This window comes from Carcharhinus amblyrhynchos, chromosome 10 (assembly GCF_965287045.1).
Source record: "Carcharhinus amblyrhynchos chromosome 10, sCarAmb.v2.hapA, whole genome shotgun sequence".
NCBI lineage: Eukaryota > Metazoa > Chordata > Chondrichthyes > Carcharhiniformes > Carcharhinidae > Carcharhinus > Carcharhinus amblyrhynchos.
This window is the reverse complement of record NC_137333.1, coordinates 20549139-20557324: the sequence shown is the minus strand read 5'-3', so window position 1 is coordinate 20557324 and position 8186 is coordinate 20549139. Positions and strand designations below refer to the sequence as shown.

The 8186-nt window shown below is 44.6% G+C and overlaps 1 non-coding gene across 1 annotated transcript; it reads left to right on the top strand.

Moving 5' to 3' along the window:
* The first annotated feature begins 2244 nt into the window (after window positions 1-2244).
* Window positions 2245-2435, top strand: LOC145349623 (U2 spliceosomal RNA). The gene has a single exon (XR_013888127.1). It is a non-coding gene; the product is annotated as a U2 spliceosomal RNA (small nuclear RNA).
* Window positions 2436-8186: the final 5751 nt, after the last annotated feature.

Genomic DNA, 8186 nt, shown 5'->3' with positions numbered 1-8186 from the left:
AGGTGTGGAGAGTGATCATCCCCATACCAGGATGAGAATTATTGCTTGAAGAATTGTACAGTGCCCACCCAAGAATGTCAAAGATGAAAATGCAGGCAAGAAGCTGTGTTTGGTATAGAAAGGATTGTTTTACAATGTGACCTCTGTCTGTTACAGCAGAGATTATCTGTTACAGCCTCCTTGGATACTCCAAAATGGCAAGATTGGCCAGAGGTGAGAGTTCATGTAGATTATGTTGGCCCATTTATGGGCACAATATTCCTTTGCTAGTGGGTGCCCATTCAAAATAGATGAAGTCCACAACTTCATAAGCTACAGTTGAAAAAGTCTGCAAATACTTCACTACTCATAGCATACCAGAAGTACTTGTCTCTGACAATAGAACAGTGTTCCAGAAATTTGTAACATTTAATAAACTAAAGCATATCCAAACTGCGGCATATCCTCTCTCATCCTATAGGTTTGTGGAGCATGAAGTTCAGACATTCAAGGCTGGTATGAAGGTACGACCAGAACTCCCAGCCACCTGACGAAGGGACAGGCTGTCCCGAAAGCTTGCGGAGTTTGCTACAAATAAACCTGTTTGGACTTTAAACTGATGTTGTGGGATTTCTTTGTGTTTTACCTCAGTCCAACGCTGGCATCTCCACATCATGAAGGTGGGTGGCCAAGGTGAGTGATTACATCTTCACAGGATATCTTTTATCCATCACAACACTGGCTTGTCAAGTTGTTGAATGCATCACATCCTTATCACTGAGCCACCCAGAACACTCTGGTGTTCATGATACCTAACATCCAGATACTTCATCTCTCCGTCACCCTCATAACATCCGATGCTGCCAATCTCATGCCTACCTCTCACTATCTCACATGCCCTCAGCTATTCAGCCAGCACAGACGCATCACCCAAACACAGTACTACTCCCAATCACTGTCTTTTTCCTCTCTTGCTTGCAGGACAAGGTAGTACACAATGGAAGAAACAGAACAGAACTGGCTTGGGATAAAGACACCTGCATCTACTGAGGCAGATAATGCAGGGAGATGGTTGACTGCATCATGCTGCTGGCTGCAATGGGGTTCATGGTACCTGACGTGGCTAGGGACATTGAGCTTGATGGTATGTTTCTGATTTATGCCCCTTCTTAGGTCCCAGCACCCTTCCTTCCTGCTATTTGGCATGGCAAATACACTGTGGATGGTATGACCATTGGCTTCTTGCTTCTCACACCATCTCCCTTCTCTCACAGCAACTCCTCTTTCTGAGTTCCAGCCTTCAGACACTGAGGACTTGCATGTGTCCAAGCATGGCAGCCCCAGAAGGAAAAAAGGACAGTAACGGCATGGCACTGATGAGACCATATCATTTGATCTGACACTAACAGTTGGCAACTCAGGTATAGGCACTGCATATATCTTGGAGGCAAGTATAGTGCTGGTATCAGTGTGAGATCAGCTATGAATGGGTTGTAGCCAAGGCAAGGAAAAATAATTCGTTTGTCTGTTCTAGAGATCTAGGTCACAGATATGTTTTGCTGCAAGGACTCAGTGGGGCAAGGTGCATAAACCTGCTGACTGCATTAACTGGATAACCAGACATTGTGGCAAGGATCATGGAGGAGACTAGCTCCAAGGTGGCAGAGGGAATGGAGCAGAGCTTGCCCTCCCTGCAGCCTCTGCTCCATCTCCCTGTGCTCCTATAGACTCAGAGACACTGGCACTGCCACCCCCACCTGTTCCACTCTTCATGTGGGCAGGGTCCCTGCTCCTCTGTCCCCTCCAAAAACATTTCAAAATACTTCCAACGCTTTACAGTAGAAAAGGCCATGGAAATAATTCCCTTACCTGGTAATGTGGGTGTCCTTACTAAATGCCTTAATGCAGGACATTTGTTGCAGATAAAATGATTTATGAAGATGTTGTCTGGATCTGTATGGTCCAAATATAGTAAGAAGTCTCACAACACCAGGTTAAAGTCCAACAGGTTTATTTGGTAGCAAAAGCCACTAGCTTTCGGAGCGCTGTTCCTTCATCAGGTAAGTAGGAGTTCTGTTCACAACAGGGCATATAAAGACGCAAACTCAATGTACAAGATAATGGTTGGAATGTGAGTCATAACAGGTAATCAAGTCTTAAAGGTACAGACAACGTGAGCACAGGTTAAAGAGATACATACTGTCTCCAGCTGGGACAGTGAGTGAGATTTTGCAAGCCCAGGTATGTCATGGGGTTTACAGATAGTGTGCTTCTCGGCCTTTTGGCTAAGATCAAGTGTAGTATCAGCATGCTTGCTTGGTTGAAGTTACTACGTTATGTTTTCGCTTCATTTGAAGCAATTTTTAAAAGCGGCATCTCGGCCTTTTGGCTAAGATGCAAATAAGATCAAGCCTTGGAGGAGGAGCTGTGCCTACTCCAATCAGTTTGGAACATTTGGATCAAGCCCAAGACAGGAGGTGAGAGCCCTGTCCTGTCAGTTTGGATCGGGAGTGTCTCAACTTGTTGAGACTCTGAATTGGACTTGATTGGATTGAATTGGAATAAAAAAAAAGCCATGACTTGCCTGGGCTTGCAACATCTCACTTACTGTCCTCACTGGAGACAATACACATCTCTTTAACCTGTGCTTAATGCTCTCTTCCCTCACATTGTCTGCACCTTTAAAACTTGATTACCTGTAAAGACATGCATTCCAATCATTATTTTGTAAATTGAGTTTGTGTCTTTATACGCCCTGTTTGTGAATAGAACTCCCACTCACCTGATGAAGGAGAAGCGCTCCAAAAGCTTGTGGCTTTTGCTACCAAATAAACCTGTTGGACTTTAACCTGGTGTTGTGAGACTTCTTACTGTGTTTACCCCAGTCCAACGCTGGCATTTTCACATCATGGGCCAAATATGGCATCCTTGTATCTCATCAGCCAGTTGGGGTGTGTTGTCAGCAGCATATCAATCCAAGACCTTTTGCAAAATGCAGGGGATGCCCCACTGGGAGCCCTTGTTCTCATAGAATATCACTTGGGCCATTTAGGAAGTAGTGTGTAATAGAATCCCATTCCCCATGTGCCTGATGCTGAACCTCAAATTAATCTTAAGTTTCTCTTGTGCATTTACTCCTCCTGTATTTAACAATGACCCACTGGTGGGATTGAAGGCGAGGGGCTTGCTACTCACCTTTCCCTGCCCCATGGTATTTATACCAGCAGTGGGAGTGGCATTGGGCAGCCTACCTGCCAGTGGTCAATTAAATGGGCATTTGGCCATTAAATGGCTGGGGCAACTGGTGTTCCAACTCAGCAGGGCTCCCATCAGTGACGTTTTAGCCAGCATGTGAGAAATCTGGTATCTCTGTTAATTCAGCCCCCCTCACTCCCCACTGCATCTCCACCCCAATTTTGGTAAAATATTTATCCAGTCAGCAGATGCATGCAGAACATAAATACCAATATGAACTGTGTTAAGAAAGGAATGAAAATAAGTAAAAATAATGAAACATAATATCATTGCATCATAAAAGGTGTAACTGCTGTTCAAAGGCAGAAAGTAGTGTGAATGCAAGTGCCATTTACCTAAGGTAGTTTAACTCTGCTCAGTGACAGAACTGTCATTGTGAAGGGACAGCCTTGACTGCATGCAACATCTTGTGGAATGTCATTTGGAGGAACAAATTGATCAAAGTTAAACATTCACGTGTTTCATTATGATTATGTGTAACGAGGCTGGTCTGTGAATATGCTAGCTGCATAGAAGTCCATTTTATGGTGCTTCTTTTATTGCAAACTACATTATTAATAAACAGGAAAGTACAATGATTGTCAGCACATTCTGTCTGTATCTCAATAAATCATAGAATCATATAGTCCAGATTGGGCCATCACTGTGTCTGCAGGTTGTTTGATGGAGCTATCTGTAGTCCATTCCTTTGATTTTTCCTCACAGCAGATGCCAATTTTTTTTCCCCTTTTCGACGATATATCTAGTTACCTTTTGAAAGCTACAATTGAATCTGCTTATACCGCTTTGCAGGCAGTGCATTCCAAAAGATAACAAATGTTTGCACAAAAATGTATCTCCACATCTTTCCAATTGTTGTTTCCTTTATCCCTCATTTCACACCTCATGAGGGTTTTTTACCTCTCATTAGGTAGGCCTTCATTAGTTGGGGCCTCGAGTATAGCATTTGAAAAATCATGTTGCAGCTGTACAAGACTTTGGTTAGGCCGCATTTGGAGTGTTGTGTACAATTCTGATAGCCACGCTATCAGAAGGATGTTGATGCTTTGAAAGGGGTGCAGAAGACATTTACCAAGATGTTGCCTGGCTAGAGAATATGAACTATGGAGAAAGGTTGAACGAACTTGGACTGTTTTTATTGGAGTGTCAGAGGATGAGGGGGTACCTGATAGAGGTTTACAAGATTATGACACGTTTGGACAGAATGGATAGTCAGAGTCTTTTTCCCAGGGTCGAAAAATGAATTACTTGGGGCATAGGTTTAAAATGTGAGGAGGAAAGTTTAAAAGGGGTGTAAGGAGCAAGTTTTTTCACAGAGGCTGTTGAATGCCTGGAGCACGCTGCTGGAGGAGGTGGTGGAAGCAGATTATATTACAATGTTCAAGAGGCAGGTGGATTGATACATGAATAGGAAGAAAATAAAGGAATATGGACCATATAGAGGCAAGAAAATATTAAAGACACATCTGTGTCAGCACAGACTTGGTGGGCCAAAGGGCGGGACCTGTGCTGTACTGTTCTTTGTTCTTTGTACAGGGATATTTTGGCCTTGGAGGGAGTACAGAGGAGGTTCACTAGGCTGATACCAGAGATGAGGGGGTTAGACTATGAAGAGAGACTAAATAGACTGGGTCTGTACTCATTGGAGTTTAGAAGGATGAGGGGGGATCTTATAGAGACGTATAAGATATTGAAAGGGATGGATAGGGTAGAGGTAGAGAGATTCTTCACGCTCAGAAAGGACAGCAGGACTAGAGGGCACAGCCTCAAGATAGGGGGGGCAGTTTAGAACGGAGTTGAGGAGGAACTTCTTCACTCAAAGGGTGGTGAATCTCTGGAATTCTCTGCCCGTTGAAGTGGTGGAGGCTACCTCGCTAAATATATTTAAGTCATGGGTAGATAGACGAGGGAATGAAGGGTTATGGGGAGAAAGCGGGAAAGTGGAACTGATCCACTTCAGATCAGCCATGATCTTATTGAATGGCGGGGCAGGCTCGAAGGGCTAGATGGCCTACTCCTGCTCCTATTTCTTATGTTCTTATGTACCATACTGTCAACAGAAACAGTTTATCCACATCTAGTCCACCACAACTCCTCATAATTGTTGAATGTTTTAGGATGGAATCTTCATTTTTGAGGCTCAGTGTAATGATGGGTGAGTTCTGTGCCATGTTTTCTTTTGGTCAGAATGACAGGAGATTACATCTGATTTTGTGCTTGGAGGATCATTAAATTTGCACAGGTGAGCAGTTCTCTGAATCACCTGATAGGTTGGAACTGATTCATCCAACCTGCCATTACTTGGTGCGGTCAAAGATCTGAGCGCCATATTGAGACACTACCTGAAGGCATACATGTTACTCACTCCAGCCCAGCTGTATCCAGGAGACCCACGGAGATGTCTGAAGATCAGACAAAGAAGGCTGCACCTTGCTTCAGCCAAAACATTCTCCAGGCTTTGATCCGAGGAGGAGTGTAGCAACAGAGGAATGTGATTTAAAGTTTATTTATTTATTGTAATGAAGTTACTGTGAAAATCCCCAAGTTGCCACACTCCGACATGTATTTGGATGCACTGACGTAGAATTCAGTGTGGCTAATGCACCTAAACAGCACATTTTTCAGACTGTGGGAGGAACCCCACACAGACACAGGTAGACTCCACACAGACAATGACTCAAACGGGGAATCGGACTCAGGTCCCTGTTGCTGTGAGGCAGCAGTGCTAACCACTGTGCTACCCGACAAGGATGGCTCCACATAACTCACTAGCCTCACCTCTCTGGCCTGAGAGGCTGTAACTGAGCATTTCAGTAAGATGGACACTCTGGGCCATCACAATGGAGACATATCAGCACTGATTGCCTAATGGAAATATACTGAACTGACACTCATGCTGCTCAAACTCCATGCTCAGCTCTTTCTGGAAAGGGCTCACCACTCACAGGGAGCATGCATGTTCCCAATCTCTGCTCCATCCCCTCTCATCATATTCCTTTCTTTTTTTGTCCTTATCCAAGGCAAGCTGATCCACAAATTAAGGGAATGACCCCAAGTGGGGGGAGTGGGGGCTGCAAATGTACCTCTCACCCAGTTCAAGGAGGGTGATGCTAAGCGGGAGGAAAGCAATCATTCCGGTGGGGAAGGGCAAATTGGCTTCTCCCAGCAACCTAGTATGAATGACATCTCCATGAATTCATCACATCCTGACATTCAGTGACTCACAGTGAGTGACATGTCATCTTCTAATTTGCCCGTACTTAAACCATAACTCTCTTCTCACTTATAGGCACCAGCAGATCTACACAGAGGAGACCCAATACAAGCCCCTCGACGAGGAGGTTGAGGAGGCTATCGAGGAAGAGCTGTCACTATGCTCACCCACAATCTCCAACAGCATAGAGACACACATGTCAGTGGCTCATAGCCCTGGATTAGGCTCAGGGTCACCTACTGGAAAACATCTCAGAGCAGTCAGAGGCAAGAACAGCTCAGGTCTCCAGCACTTGTATGGTCCCGGAGGCCAGACACCCAGTTAAGTCTCTGAAAGCAGTCAACAACACAGTGCTGATGATGCAATAAAAGGTGACAGCGAAACATTAGGCAGAGATGCAGCAGTCATTCAGCGGATAAGAGTGAACAATAGATAACTCTCTTTACATTCTTATTATGTCGTGGTTCTGACATGCCAACACCTCAAGGTCATCATGGGAAATCTGGTGACCACCATGGGAAGATTGGTGACCACCGTGGAGACCCTGGTCCTACAGGTTTTGCCAGATTTGCCCTCAGTCTTGAAATCCATAGCCACACACACAGTGGTGGGCAACATCAGTGTCCAGGCAAGAGGGGAAACGAGACATCTTAACATTGCTCCAGGTGTCCTTTCTCCATATGAAGTCAGTGAGGAGCCCTCAGGTACCCAAAGGGAGGATGGGTGTCAGCTGGGCATCCTAGATGCCTTCAACTGGGACACTGCAAAGATGTGCAACCACTCCAAATCCTTTCTGCCTGTGACCCCCATCCACACAAGTTGCTCAGACCAAGGAGGGTGCATCTGCTCCTAAGCAGGAGACCCTGAACAAGCTGGAGCCTCCAGGCCTCAGGCTACTAGAGGACTTTTCTGAGGTTAAAATGGAAATTGGGATCTCGCAGTCGGCAGGTTGCCTCCATCTCTACTGCAGATATTGAGCCTGCACCCTGGTGTAGTGGTAGGATTCAGAAAATGAAGGAGTGTTGAAAACACATTAGGGTTACAGTTGTGCAATCACTGTCAAAATGTTGCACTTGTTACATTTGATGTTCATGTGAATGGCTTGGTTAATTGAAGGTGCTGTGATGAAGTACATTTGAAATCCTTTTAATTCAAGAATTAACCATCCTCCTACTCAGCGATGGTGTCTCTCTGTGAGCTTCAAATTCATGTGATGTCAACCTCACTGAAGATAGTTTCCTCACACTTGTATGATGTCATGGAGATGTGATCAGACTTTTATTGGAAGTTTCTCCTTATTGCGCTTGTAAACCTTTTCCCTCACGACACATCATAGTGAGAGGGCAGCTCAGCAGCTTTTAGGAATTAATGGCCCTTGTATTTTCTCTATGGTAATGACAAATGATAAGCCATGGATAGGAGGATGATATCCCCAGTCATGTCTTCATCTCATCGGCTGCTGTAATTTGTCATTAATGTGACAGGGACTACATCAGTTGAAGTTTATTTATTAGTGTCACAAGTGGGCTTACATTAACACTGCAACGAAGTTACTGTGAAAAGTAAGTAACTGCAGCTTTATTGCTTTTGTGTTGACATCACTCCTCAGAGCGAGCACGTACAATGTGCCCTGCTGACTTTCTTAAAGCTCCTGACCTGATCATGTTAAGCATGAGGCTGGAAGATACAAGTCTGATTGATGTCAATGTAACAGTTGGACATCCCTTTCAATGCAATT